Consider the following 14,342-nt stretch of genomic DNA (forward strand, 5'->3'; position numbering starts at 1 on the left):
ATCTAATTAACGGAGCGTCCTTAAACGCATCACACGTTGCAGCGCACAACTACAGCGCACACACAGACACTTTAATGAGTTCACGGCAACACGACTAACAAAGTATAGTGAAAAACAGCACGAAAAGTAAAATAAAACAAAGTCGACAACATTACCTGTTACACAGTGTGGAAACCGGTACTGGTGAGACAATGTTTCAAAAACCGGTACGGAAACGACATTTGTGAACCACTCCAATATGGAGAGCGAAAAAACTTCACACGACAAAATACTGCTTTTATAACCGACATAAAATACACTTGAAAGTACATTACAGCTAAGAACACACTTCACGTTAGCATATATACCACAATTTGAAATAATAAGACATTTCACATTCATCCATACCATTATGCGACTCACCAGTACGCTCTCCGCACAGCACTAACTGCATGCTGCCGGCCGCTACAGGTGCAGCACTGTGCCGTTAGGTCACTTCCGCAATAATTTAAGAACGCATATAACATCCCGTTACATAAATAAACTATTTTATTGTTACTATAATTATTATTTTAATATTTTCAAAATAAATCTTTTAAGTACAGTACAATTAATCAGCTCATAAATAAATCCTGTGACGGACACTAACAACATGCCTACTGGGTGACGGACCAAAGTGGAGATTTGCCAAAGCCTCCGGTTTTGTGTGACCATCTTCAACGGAGATTTGCATCATCGCGCTACTCTTTTTCCCGCCAAAGACGCAGATGCGAGAACGTCAGAGGCGGAAGTTCTTTGATTGGACAGAATTTGTGACATTACTGCCGTCTAGCGGCTTGGCATGTGTGTACATGAACTTGAACCGCACTATGCGGTTCATGAAGATGTGACTTTAAACAAGACGAGTGGGAGTCTGTAGACATGGCCTCAAACTTTCCATCGATATATACATATAGATGATTACATCTTAAAATAGCGCCACCAATGCAGGCTTTATATAAGCATGAATTTGCTGTATTAAGCAAACAGATGCTCATGGTTCATTTCAATATAATACTTAATATGTATATACTAAGAGCATTGATCTCTCCATCTGGTGCAATTTTGGGATTGCGCTGCTTGCATTTGCACTCATATAGGCAAGGGGCACCATGCGGCCCCTCAGTAAAATGATGATCATCAGCATTTGCTGGTTGCCCAGAAGAGTTCACCAAAGCACAGTTCAACACCTTTTGACATTGTTGTTTAACATCTAAAAATATTTACTAGGCCAACCGCAAAATCTTCAACTTTTGTATTAGACCAGAAGTAATAAGAGTAAGTCATAAGCAACTACCCTGTATTGATACTCAAACTGCCCAACAAATGAAATGAAACAGCTGCCATGACATCCATTTATTGTCGCCCAAAAACAAACAAAAACAAAACAAAAAAAAAAACTACTCAAGGGCCACTTGAGTACATTCCCCATTGTGCATAGTAAGGAAGAGTGGGAGGCCACTGGAAGGGATTCGGGGGGATCCTTAAAGGTGTTGGCCCACACCTGCAGTGGGATTTTCATGGTCTGCCCTCGAGCTTGCACAACCTCGATGTGGTTTTCCTCCACATCCCACCCAAAAACAGTGACCTTTTTGGCACATATGTGGATCTGTTGAGTGGAAAGATGAAATCATGGGATTTAAGACTATTTATATTGAACTAAAATCACACATACACCCTACACCCTTTTGAATAATAGACACATAACCATTTATTTACTCACATTAATCTCTATTTACTCACATTAATCTCTGTATACTGGGTCGTGTTGAGAGTCATGCCAAACTCATTGACCTTCGCATTCAAATGAGTGAACTCATAAGAGTCACCCACTCGAATTTCATGGAAAATGGCCTCCCTCCACAAAGAAATCCTGATAACCATCCTGCAACAGTTTAAAGTTGCACATTTGTTCAGTATGTACAGTATTTGTGAATAACAACAACAGGAAATATAGAACGCAAGTACTTACCTTTTTGATGGTGATATGGCGCATGGGCACCGGCCGGTCCCCTCTGAATCTCAACATCTGGATTGGACGGATCTTAAATGGACCAAATAAACACAGAAATAATGTTAAGTGTAAGCGCACTGAAGTACTGACCCAAGAAACAGCAGAAAAATTCGAGCAAACAATATTAAAGCATGCACGCAGGACATGAGCCACTGACAACTCGTAAAAATAATTATGCAGGGTTACGCGACTGAGAAATGTTATGTTGTGATGGATGGAAGGAGTGACAAAGGAGCTCGAGGCCTAAAAGGAACAATGTGAAAGGGTACAGCCAGATGGAATAACACAAACGAACAACAATGTGAAAGCAATCCTACGCAAGTACGGTTCCAGATGACGAGGACTACGCTACAGGGAACCAGAACTACTTGCATTAGCATAAGCATGGCTAAAGCAAGGTACCGAAACACATGGGCAATGGAGAGAAAAGAAGAAAAAAATACAATATTGCAGTGACATTTCCTCTCTTGCCAGGGCCAGGGCATAAGAACCAGACTAATGATAATGGCGAACAGGTGTGCGCTGGTGACTCCTCCCATCCACCAGTCCAGTAACCGCAAATGGGAAAGCTGCCCCCCAGAAAAAAGAAAGAAACATTGGATCATAACATAATAGCTGGGATTACATGGAAGTGAGCATGTGTGCATAGAATGTGTGTATGTAAAGAACGTGAAGCTGAAAGACGGAAATAATACTTGAGTGTCCTTGAAATAAACAGTGCATTGCAATTTTTTTTTCCAAATGCATTTGTCCTTTTGAGAAAACTTGTGAATAAAGCAAAAGTAGAGTCCAATGTAGTCAAAGTTTACAGACTATTCACACTTAAAACAATCATTTAATATCAACTAACAGTACTGTAGAGCTGTACTTTATCTCATCCGCCAGTAAGTCCTAGTTTTACTGACTGCATCACAAAGACAAATGATCGCACCAGGTGTTGACCTCCCTGGTCTGCTCCGCAGAAAGTTGCTACTCTGAATTTTTCTTGCCAATCAACCTACTTGAAACTACATTCCTTCAATATATATATATATATATATATATATATATATATATATATATATATGAGGGTATATATAGTACAGCTTTGGGTTTTTTTTCATCCACGTGACCTCTGAGGCTCCCTGTGATTTACAAACGTCTGGACAGAGTCCTGTTTGTGACTGTATGTACATAGGCATGTGTGCTAATGCGTATGTGTACACACATAACTCAGTAAACTTACATCAGCTATTTGACCATCAACTGTCACCATCCCCTCAGGAAGCTGATTAATCACTTCCTGAGGGGATGACTAAAGTGATGGGGGGAAAACCAGCAGCCTTGCTTGCGCTTGTAACTCGGGGGGTTGATTTGGGGGCCCTGATAAATTGTTGTGGCTCTTTTTGTGAGCAGCACAGTGGGGTCGTTACCCGTACCACAATTAGCAAAAACATAACTATTGCCCTCTGTGACCTTTTTCGCGTCGAAAAGCACCATTTTATAATTTTTTTGACCGTCACAGAGGGCAATAGTTGTGTTTTTGTTGTGATGCTGCCCCTCCATCTTGACTGTGCCATTTGATGACACGCTCCATCCACTGGCTGTGGTTTGGGGTCTTATGGCGACAACTTTCGCAATTATCATTGGTGTAGCCATTCTGAAAGAGAAAGGAAAAAACAATTAAGGCCATGTTTTTTGTTGCTGTTGTTGTTAAATAAGTAAATGTAAATGTTTAGAGCAGGGGTCAACAATGTGGTACTCGTGGGCACTGGGTAGCCCCCAAGTATCACATGAAAAGCCCCTGAGTAACACATTAGTAACCTGCAGACCTGTTCTGCAAATAGCTTACAAGTGATAGAACATTGTGATTTTTAAGGGATTTTACGAACAATTATGCATGAATAACATATACATGACATATTACACTTAAATTACATGTCTACAGCTGGTTCTTAATAGTAGTGAGAAATCACAAACATGTGATCATGATTCGCATAAGCTGGTAGCCCTTCCTATTACTCAGTACCAAAGAAGTAGCTCTCGGTTTCAAATACGGTGGTGTCCCCTGGTTTATAGTGTTGCCGAAACGGTATAAGTAGTACCAAACCTAGTATACGCACAACCTCATTAAAAATTTTACATGACACACACCCTCCACTCAAGTGAATGGCTAAGGGGAAGACCACAAAGCACCCAATTAAAACTGATATTATTTTTCCTTTTCTAACATAAGCTTAATGCTGTGATAAAATAGTTGTTTTATTTAAATTAGAATAATTGTATTAACTGCAATTAAAGATAGTATATGTACAATAAAAAACACAATAATGTAATAATTATTGTATTTGTAATGAAATAAAATGTCATGAGTCAGTAGATGAAGTTGAGAGCAATTATTTTTAAGCTCCACCAGGTGTCAATGCTGATCAAAAAAGCTAGAGGTCAGTTAAGCTAACATTGAGCCGTACGTGGCAAATGTGTGCACAAGTAGCCTTAACCTGCCAGTCACGTGCATTGTGAGTGAAGAAACGCTAAGAACATTGAACCGACATGTCCTTGGGGCACTTACAAAATAGTCCCCAACATATTCCAGCACTCAGGACCAATTTATTGTGACCGGTGGCGACAACATGTGTATGTAATTGATGAACATTCTCCACTCGACTGAATAGTTAAGGGAATATCCACAATGCACCTATTTAAACGAGAATTTCTTCCTTCTCTAAAGTCAGTTTAAAACTGTAATAAAATTGTGTTATAATAATATTAGAATGCATTTATTGACTACAATTAAAGATTCTACCTGTACAATTACAACGCAAGAACGTAATAATGAATGTAACGAAAATAAAGAGTCGTTTGAGTCAGTAGGTGAAGTTGAGAACAGTTAATTTTAAGGTGTCAGTGCTGAGCGACAGTCACCAAGCTAGCTTAAAGCCGCACACGGCAAATATGTGCGCTAGCAGAAGCGTCCACCTGCCACTCATGTGCTTTGTGAGCAAAGACACACTAGGGAATTTCAATGGACACTTTCTTAGGGAAGATACAAAATCGAATTTTCCAACATATTACTCCACCCAGGCGTCCAGGACTGAAATATTGTGAAAAGCAGGGTAAATAATTCTGAGGTAAACTTGAGGTCTAACACCCCCCCCCCCCCCCCCCCTCCCCAAATAAAATTATGAAGTAGTAAATATACTACATAAAATAAATAGGCATGTCCAATTATTTGTTTACAGTTTATAGTTTTCCACAATGCACATGTTGCAAGAGGACATTGTTTCTCCACCTGCTAGACAAGATTTTTTTCTCTCAAGCCTGCCAACCGAGACCCCCCCCACGGACACCCACCGAATTTTAACGGCTTTTACAGAACATAAAGCAACGTTACGGAAAATAAAGCTAACACTACACATTTTGAAGTGAATAACCATGCTTTATATTTCATGTATTTTTTGTAGCCCTTTAATACATTTTGAGTCGACCAGTTGCCTAAATGTAATTCACAGTATTAAAGCTGTGTCAATTTCACAGAGGTATATTGACTAAGGAAACCTGAAACACACTTAACAACGCGAACATCAAGCACTTATGTGCCCCTTGATGTTCTGGTTAGGCGTATTAAATAGTAATAAATATGAGGTCAGAATCATCCAGTCCCATCACATTCTCCACACTAATAAATGGCTAAGGGGATGACCACAAAGCACCTATTCAATCAATGAAAATGTCTACTTTTTCTAAAGTTAAGTTTAATTTAATATTAAATAGACTACTTTTACATTAGGTATTAAAATAGAGGTATTCATTGCATTTAAACATTATTATGTATTATAAAATAAAAACGTAAGTGTTATTGTATTCGTGACAAAATAAAATGTCTTATCTGTCAGTAGATTAAGTTGAGAGCAATGATGTTTTAGATCCATCGGGTGTCAGCGCTGAGCAACAAAAAGCAACAAGTCTGTAGCCAAACTAGCTTAAAACAGCACATTGTCATGGAGGTGCGCGGCGGGTGTGAAGGCCGCCGTGGTTGCGGAGGAGGAGGACCCAAAAGCAGGGGAGCGTCGGGACAGGGGGTTGATGAAATCCATATTTATTAACTCAACGTACGGGAACAAAAGCGGGAAAAACAGGACGGCAAAAAACTCGAACTAAGGACGCAGGCAGGCTGGCAAAACAGAAAGCAAACACCACGGGCAGGCTGGCAGGAAAACACGGAGCCGAGACGGGACTACAAGGCGACAATATGATAGAGACAATATGACAGTATGACAATGACAATGATCCGACAAGAGCTGTAACAGATACTAGGTTTAAATACATTCACAAACTAATCAGACTAACGCACAGCAGCTGGACAGGGAACAATAGGCTAAGGGAGTGGATTGGAGGACACACGAGGGGCAGGTAACAAGGACAGGTGGACTAAATCAAAACTAACGCATGGAGACGCGACAGGAGCAGAAACAGGAACTATATATGTAAACAGAAAGGAACAGGACCCCTCAAAATAAACCCACAACCCAAAATCCAACAAACCATGACACACATGGGAAATCTGTGAGCTAGCAGAAGTTTCCATCTGCCAATCAAGTGCATTGTGAGCGAAGGCACGCTAAGAACACTTCCAAAATAAAAGTCAGTAACATATTCTAGTACTTAGAACTGATTTATTGTGACGAGTGGCGACAAAAACAGTGTATGATATTGATTCGACTTTACCCCCCCTCCACACACACACACACACACACACACACGCACACGCACACGCACACACACACACACACACACACACACACACACACACGACCACCCAACCTAAAGCTGTTGTGAAAAAAAAGACGCAGACGACGAAAGATTTAAAATGTGAAAACTATAGGTTAGGAGAGCATTAAATAAATAGGCATTTCAAATGATTTATTGACTATTTCTAGTTTTCACCATATCCTCTGGCTGAGTTATTTTTCCCACGGCCATAGTCAAGAGCCCACACCCCCACCCCCCCACCCCCACCTCCCCATGGTTCCCACCGAATTCGAACGGCTTTTACAGAACATAAACCAATGTTACGGAAATTAAAGCTAACACTACACACACCTTGAAGTGTATAACTATTCTTTCTACATATTATTATATTCGAAATATTTTCGAATTTTGTGTCACTTTAATACATTTTAAGTCAGCCAGTCGCCAAATATAATTAGCAGTATTAAAGGCATCTATTTCACAGCGGTACATTTACGAGGAAAAACAGAAAAAATTCTGAACAATATTTGGGGGAAATGTAACATTCAATTTGAATTTAAGAGTGAATAGCCAAGTTGCCTACCTTGCTCTCTCGTAGTCTGTGAGAAGTGAGCTTTTTTTCAAGCAGTTCCGCCCTTTGAGGCGGATAGCTGCAAATTAACTTTGAAGTTGGTCTCAACTCATCTTGAAAAAAGTAGAAAAAAGTTAAATTGGTAACGGCCTCATAACTGTGGTGACAGCTCTGCATCCCAACCCCTTGCCTTCAGTGACCACAGATTAATTACTACTTAATAAACCTATATTAATAACATCAAGGGGCACACAAGGGGCTTGAGAATCCACACCTATACAGTAGATCACCCTTAACGTTTCATCAAACGTTTTGTTGGAATTTTATTTCTAAATCAACATAAACTCAAGTTAGTAATCTGACTCCAATTTGTGACCTTACCCAACTGCCACTCATCCAGCAATTTGCGCGCTCGTTCTGCAATAGAAAGGTATCAGGAAACCGGCATTTTCACACACGAGTGGATTTATTCCTAACACACAGATCTAATACAAGCACCTGGGTCTCGGGTCCCTCTCAATACAGCCCTGTACGCCTCTGTTGCCACCATCAGACGTAATCTCATCCGAGTTGCCCAGCAATGAGTTATACTACACAATATGCAAATGGAACAGCAACAAAGGCATCCTGGCATTATTTTATTGGCTATGTGTATACTGCAGTTTGCTCTCATTGGTCTTTCTTCCCCTGCAGAATCACTTGCTGGATCCTCCTGTTCGTAGTTTTCCTCACAGTTGTTTTCCACCAGGTGCCTCTGGGTCATCTCGTCCCCGCGACTAGCACCGTTTGATATCCCGGACTCCCGGAGGGCCACAGCTGTCTCCGCCTCCTGGGGGTCCTTCTGAGGGATCATCCTGTACTGGCCACCCGGAGGGAGTGGCCCCGACGTGCGTTCGATTGTCTTAACAGTTAATGATCTGATACATGGAATACAGCAACATCCGCATAACACCATAATAGCAGCAAACACAGCGATAGAAATCAGTACTGATGCAATCAAGCTTTTGTATTTGCCAAAGATGTTTAACCAGTCAGAGTACCAACTGGTGTCCACACCTGAGTGCTCCTTCATTTTGTTACTTAGCGTGTGCAGACCCTCCAATGCCTTAGTAAGGCGACCGTCAGGAGACATATTGTTGGGAATCAGAGTACAGCACTCATCCTCAAATATACCACACACTCCTCCTTTTTCAGCTAACACCATATCTAAAACCATTCTATTTTGGAATGCCATAAGAGACGTGGCTGCCAATTACTCATGCACTGCCTCGAGTGCCGTGGTGGTGAAGTTCGCCAATCGTTGGACATTGTAGTGGACATAATTAATCCGGTCCACATTTTTGTTTACTGTAATGAACAGGAAAAGACTCTCCAATCCTGCCACCACTTGATCCACTAATTTGTATCGATCAGGGACCCCTCTCGGAACTCCAATTGGATCTATGTACGTGGGGTCTCCTTCCTTCAACCATTCTTGCATGTCCCTTTTCTTCCTCACAAGGAAGGGGATTCTTTCCCACCGTCCAACGCCTTCCCAATTTATTCTGGCCATGTTTAATGCTGTCACACTAATTGGCATGATCAGCGTGATTAGGGCGCACTTACCTGAGGCATTGGTGGGAAGCCTATCGTACAACACTTTCGCTCCACACCACAGCCAAACATCAGCACGAGCGAGAGGGATTCCGAGCCTTTTGCTCCTGGTGGAATGTTGTGTCGGGGAATGCCATCTGTTCCTTTTGGAGGTGCCGACTTGTCTGTGTTTCTCCCGGGCCAAGACTATATCTGCTTTATACTGACATTACGTCATCTCAATCTATATTAGTATAACACAGTTCCATGTACACACTATTTTATTGATATATTGAATTTGAAAAATATGAATTTCCTTCAGTTTGCATTACGCTCTCTCGCTTCAGGGGTGGGACTACTTGTTTTACATTAAGTGTGTTTCAGATAGTCAAAAGTGTGAGCGTCAGTGAATGCCTCGCCACTTTATGTTTAATGCTATCCAAGAATTTGCGTTTACTTTTCTTCGCGACGCGGTTTGAGTTCATTTGACCATAAATAACCGATGTTAAGTAGCATTCGTGTTTCACCCAGTTTATGATTGTGTGTATATGCCAAAAGACAACATTTAATCGTGTCAAATGGAATACATTTCAATGTCCTTTAACGGGGGCACTCAGAATTGAATCATCTGGAGACATAACTTTTTTCCGTTTTAGTAATATTCCTGTGTTTGAACAAGGATGAACTTAGAAGATATTTAGTCTGCCTGCTTTTTTTTAAAATTGAAAATAATGCTGTAGCAACCTCAGCTAACACTATCACGCGGGTGCGATGCAGGGAGGTAGGCTGGCGTGGTTGCGGAGGTGGGTGAGGACCCAAATGCAGGGAGACATCGGGACAAGGAATGGATGAAGCGATCAATGTTTATTACAACAAAGGGTTGGCAGGAACAAAAGCAGGGAAAAACAAGATGGCAAAAAACTCCAACGAAAGGCGCAGGAAAAATAGAAAACAAACACGAACGGGCAGGTGTGACGGGCAACCCGGGACTAGACGGGACTGACAGACGACGGGTAAGACACGACTATGATACGACAAAGATCCGACACGGGCTGTAACAAAAACTCGGCTGAAATACACACAAACTAATAAGACAGATGCGCGACAGCTGTAAAGGGAGCAACAGGCCGGGGAAGCGGATTGATGGACACGCGAGGAGCAGGTAACACGGACAGGTGGACCAAAACAAAACTAACGCAGGGAGACACGAGAGGAGTAGAAGCGGGAACTATATAAACAGGAAATAACAGAACCCCTCAAAATGAACCCACAACCCAAAATCCAACAAACCATGACAAACACGAGCTGTGTTTAGCTGCAAAAGGCATTGATGCCTACGTCTTACTCCTCTATCTCGTCCCTCTACGGTAATTCTTGTAAGTAAGAATGTGGCCAATATAAAAATGCACACCTGTGCACATAACACAGAAGTGCTGCATCAGAATCTATTACAGTGTTTTAGGAGGTGTCATAAAGTGGAAAGATAGAATTCCATCACACAAACTGCGCTAAAATGTCTTAATAAGTAAATAAAGATGTAATAGTTGAATAGATAAGAAATTTAAATAAATAAGTGTATAAACAAGAAGAATTTTGGTCCTATAGCAGCAAAAGTGTTTCCACTGGATGACATTTTTTTATTTATTTTTAACTAAGAGGCATTTGAGTATGCTGGCAGCTTAAACCCTTAATCAAAGTAGGGCTGAATGACGCTGAACAGGATGTTTGATATAAAGGCTGAAAAATAATCGCTGAGAAGGTTTGATGGAAGCTGGTTGGCAGAACAGGCTTAAAACAGTGGCAGATGGTGTGCAATGTCTTGTTTTCTGTAGTTTCAATGAGTTTCCTGTTGAATGACTATACATTTAAATTTTAGGCACTTTACACCTAAAATATAAGTGCTGCATTATAGTCCATTACAAAGTTTTAGTAGAGGGAGTATCATGCAGTGGAAAGACAGAATTTCATCTCATAATGACTGTTTTAGGATTTCTTAATAAAGACGTAATCATGAAATAGTGAAAAGGTCAGTGAACAGGTGCACAAAGACTTAAGTTAAAAAAAAAAAAATGAATAGAAATAAATATCTAAGATCAAACAAGATTGTCAAAAATTAAAAGTGCAAACCATTGAAAAAGGAGACACCAACAAATACAAATTGTTTAGTGATGTGATGCACTACTTGTAGCTACATGTGTCAGAGTGAGGGATTTATGTTCTAGAATATTAACATGTTACAATAAACATTGTATCAACGGCAATGGTGAGATTTTAGAGCAGATTTGTTATCATTCCATAATTTGCAAGCGCTGCGATTTGCTGGCAAACAGTTGAGCGTGTCCACCACCCACTGCCTGAAGACAGCTAAGTGCCGACAGATAATGGATGAATGGGATGGATAGATTTTGCTAGGGTAAACGTTGACACAAGCAATAAAAAAATTGAGGTAGACGTGCCTCACAGAATGCTTGTTTGATCTCAGATTTAACAGAAATTCATGAGTATGGTACATACAAATGTATGTAAACAAAGAAATACATGAGTGAATAGGTATTTCATATGGCAACCTTTGTAGAGCACAAGGATAATGGCAAAAATGTATCTATGGATACAGATCATGTAGATTGGATTAGGTGACTAGGACTGTTCTTTTCAGTGCACGAACAACAGCGTAAGAATAGAAAAAGAAATTGCATCCCAAGGATAGGATAGTGTCATGGACCTTGTAAACTCGTCAGGAAGTCGCATGATGAAAACATGAAGAGGGTGGTGAGGACGAAAGCTGTAAAAGATAATGCTGATTTGAAAACACCGGTTAATGGCAACTTGGCTACTCTAATTGGCTACTTACAAAGTAATCAGCAGAAGTGGTGCTTGGTTGTCTGTGGTCTTCGTCTTGTGGCACCTGATTTCTTTTTCTTCTTCATTTTTACTTTATATTTTTTTGTCTTTTGGGGGGGAAAGGATAACACAGGACCAGACTTACATGATGCTGACATCATCATCTTTTCATTTTCTACAATACAGTAAATTAGTAAATCACATTCATGCCCAATCAAGTACAGTGACATGAATACACTCACATATTTGTTACTGTGATTCTGCTCTGAACCACTCTTGCTCCTGAACAAAGAGCCTTTTAAAAATAGAAAAGAAATATATTTACAACATTTATTGACTTCAGGACGAAAGATTAGTTCAATGATGAGCTGCTTACCTTGAAGAGAGGATAAAGCTGACTTGGTTTGTTCCAGATGAAGACAGGTCCTTGACCAAGCAATACAATTACTCATCAAAATCTTCTATTTGGTGGCAAGCTTGCAGCTGTTCTTTGGATGAATGCGACATGTGGAGCCGCAGGCAACAGGTGGACAACATCGCTCTAAAAAAAATAAATAGATGGGACAAAAATTACTTTTACTGCCTTTACAAAAGAAGATAGGTTTACTGATGAGCTACTTACCTTTTCCTACTAATAAAAAAAAAAAGTGGCCTGAAGAGAGCAGAAAACAGACCTGGTTTAATCCAGAAGGAAGCAGCCACTGGACAAGTCTGATGACGTGCCATCAACCACTTGCACACGGTGGTGATGTTCCAGTTGTTCTTTGGATGAATGCAACATGTGGAGCCACAGGCAACAAGTGATAAACATTGGTCTACAAAAACAGAACAAAATACATGAAGAAGGTGACAACAAAAGCCGATAAAGATCTGCACAATTTTTGTTTTAATTGACATAAATTACAGGTCTAAAAGAAAGAAACAAATTAAGAAGAGTGATGGCAAACGCTGCAAAAGATAGGCAAACCTACAGTTGATTTTAAGTCTTTTAGTGCCAAGCGTTCTTGGAAAAGGAAACCTCAAGGGGGCCAGTCTATTTAGCATTTTCACTCATCTTTCAATGCCAACAAAATAATGGATACTATGCCTATAAAAACATTGGGATGACATAAGATTATGTAACTCACGTACAATCCATCCATAGACACATACCTATGCTCTCTCCATTTCTCCAAAATGATAGACCTGCTTTAAGTAGAGAGTAAATTATAACATGTACAGTAGACAAAAAAATCTATTATAGTGACCTACTTACCTTGTCTGTTTTCTGCTCTCACCTCATGCTGATGATTGTGACTGTCAAAATGGTGAACAAACCAAAAGGTGATAATCCCACTAAACCCTCCCATCAACTTGACCCTCCGTCCTCAAAGATCTCTATACTTACTCGATTGTGTTTTATCTCTCATCTCCTCACCTTCCACTCACCTCACACACATGCTAAATCCATTTTTGACCGCAGATCCCTCCCATCGACTTGACCCATTTTTTTTGTTACTTTGTCTCGAAATTTGACTCTCACCTCACCTCCTACTCACCTCGCACACACGCAAGACCATCCTCACCCCGGATTTCATCCCATCACGTTGACCTTAGGGCGCCATAACACGACAGGGACAACACTTAATGTGCAACTTGTACATGACTCACCTTTCAGTGTGTAAAACACAGAAGACAGGATTGTGATAGCTGTAGTATGTTCGCAGGACACCTGAATGAACAGCACACTGAGGTCGGGAGACAAATATGAGGTCAAGGAGTGAGTTCTTGTCAGTGGTACACGTATTTATGAGCTGTGTGTAACCCTTAGAGACAAACAGTTCCATAATGGGCTTGTGTGAGTCTGACAGCGCATCTTCATTGAAATCTTCGCATACCAGGATCTGATGATGGTCCATCACTTCCAGAGAGTACAACAAACTTTCCAAGTTTGGCAAAAAATAGCGCAGACTCTGCCCCGGAGGCCTGTACACAGTAGCGATGAACATATCGATGGGAGGTTAGAGTTTGACCACAACAAATTCAATATCGGTGACACCCTGGATGTAGATCGTTTCCTGTGCCGAAATGTGTTCTTTCACCCAAATACCTACACCGCCGCCACGTTTTGTTGCCAAGTCAGGACAATTTAAATGTGAGACACTTCGGTTCCGATGATACACTGTGTAGCCTTCCAAGACGACATTTCCAGCATCAACGAACCCCTGGAGGTGTGTTTCTGTCAAGCACAAAATGTCAGCAAAGTGCAGCTTCTGGTGACATTTGATATTCTGCGCATGACAAAGCAGCCCTTCGGTGTTGTGATGGACAACGACCAGGTTGTTGGTAGGAGCTAGTATGGGCATGACATGAAGGAGAGGCATCACGTAGTCCAAGGAAGCGTCTGTCATCGTAGCAAGAGCAGAGGTTATTTCGGGGTTGGCATGAATCCTTCTCTCGTCCATATGCAGCACATGGAGCCCACTGAGAGACGTCACTCGCCTCAGGGCCACGTACGCCATGCCGTGCTCAAAGACACCTTTCTGAGACACCACCGCTTCAGATTTGGTCATACCTTGTACTTTGTGGATCGTGCAAGCAAAAGCAAGCTTAATG

The 14,342-nt window shown here is 41.0% G+C and overlaps 2 long non-coding RNA genes across 5 annotated transcripts; both read right to left on the reverse strand.

Annotated features, from left to right (window-relative positions):
* Positions 1 to 1,359: 1,359 nt before the first annotated feature.
* LOC148405834 (uncharacterized) lies at positions 1,360 to 7,874 on the reverse strand. 3 transcript variants are annotated; one of them, XR_015864309.1, is made up of 5 exons: positions 7,716 to 7,874; positions 7,347 to 7,447; positions 1,991 to 3,671; positions 1,762 to 1,903; positions 1,360 to 1,627 (listed from the first exon to the last, which is right to left on the reverse strand). It is a non-coding gene; the product is annotated as an uncharacterized LOC148405834 (long non-coding RNA). The 3 variants fall into 3 exon arrangements; XR_015864310.1 differs by lacking the exons at positions 7,347 to 7,447; positions 7,716 to 7,874 and adding an exon at positions 6,128 to 6,554; XR_015864308.1 differs by lacking the exons at positions 7,347 to 7,447; positions 7,716 to 7,874 and having other exon boundaries at positions 1,991 to 5,148.
* A 1,227-nt stretch (positions 7,875 to 9,101) lies between these two features.
* Positions 9,102 to 13,971, reverse strand: LOC148405835 (uncharacterized). 2 transcript variants are annotated; one of them, XR_015864242.1, is made up of 7 exons: positions 13,003 to 13,971; positions 12,900 to 12,935; positions 12,422 to 12,562; positions 12,124 to 12,288; positions 11,990 to 12,042; positions 11,758 to 11,854; positions 9,102 to 11,688 (listed from the first exon to the last, which is right to left on the reverse strand). It is a non-coding gene; the product is annotated as an uncharacterized LOC148405835 (long non-coding RNA). The 2 variants fall into 2 exon arrangements; XR_015864243.1 differs by having other exon boundaries at positions 12,370 to 12,562.
* Positions 13,972 to 14,342: the final 371 nt, after the last annotated feature.

The sequence above is a fragment of the Hippichthys cyanospilos genome, chromosome 22 (genome assembly GCF_059441005.1).
Source record: "Hippichthys cyanospilos isolate Australia breed blue-spotted pipefish chromosome 22, RoL_Hcya_1.0, whole genome shotgun sequence".
In the NCBI taxonomy this organism is placed as follows: Eukaryota; Metazoa; Chordata; class Actinopteri; order Syngnathiformes; family Syngnathidae; genus Hippichthys; species Hippichthys cyanospilos.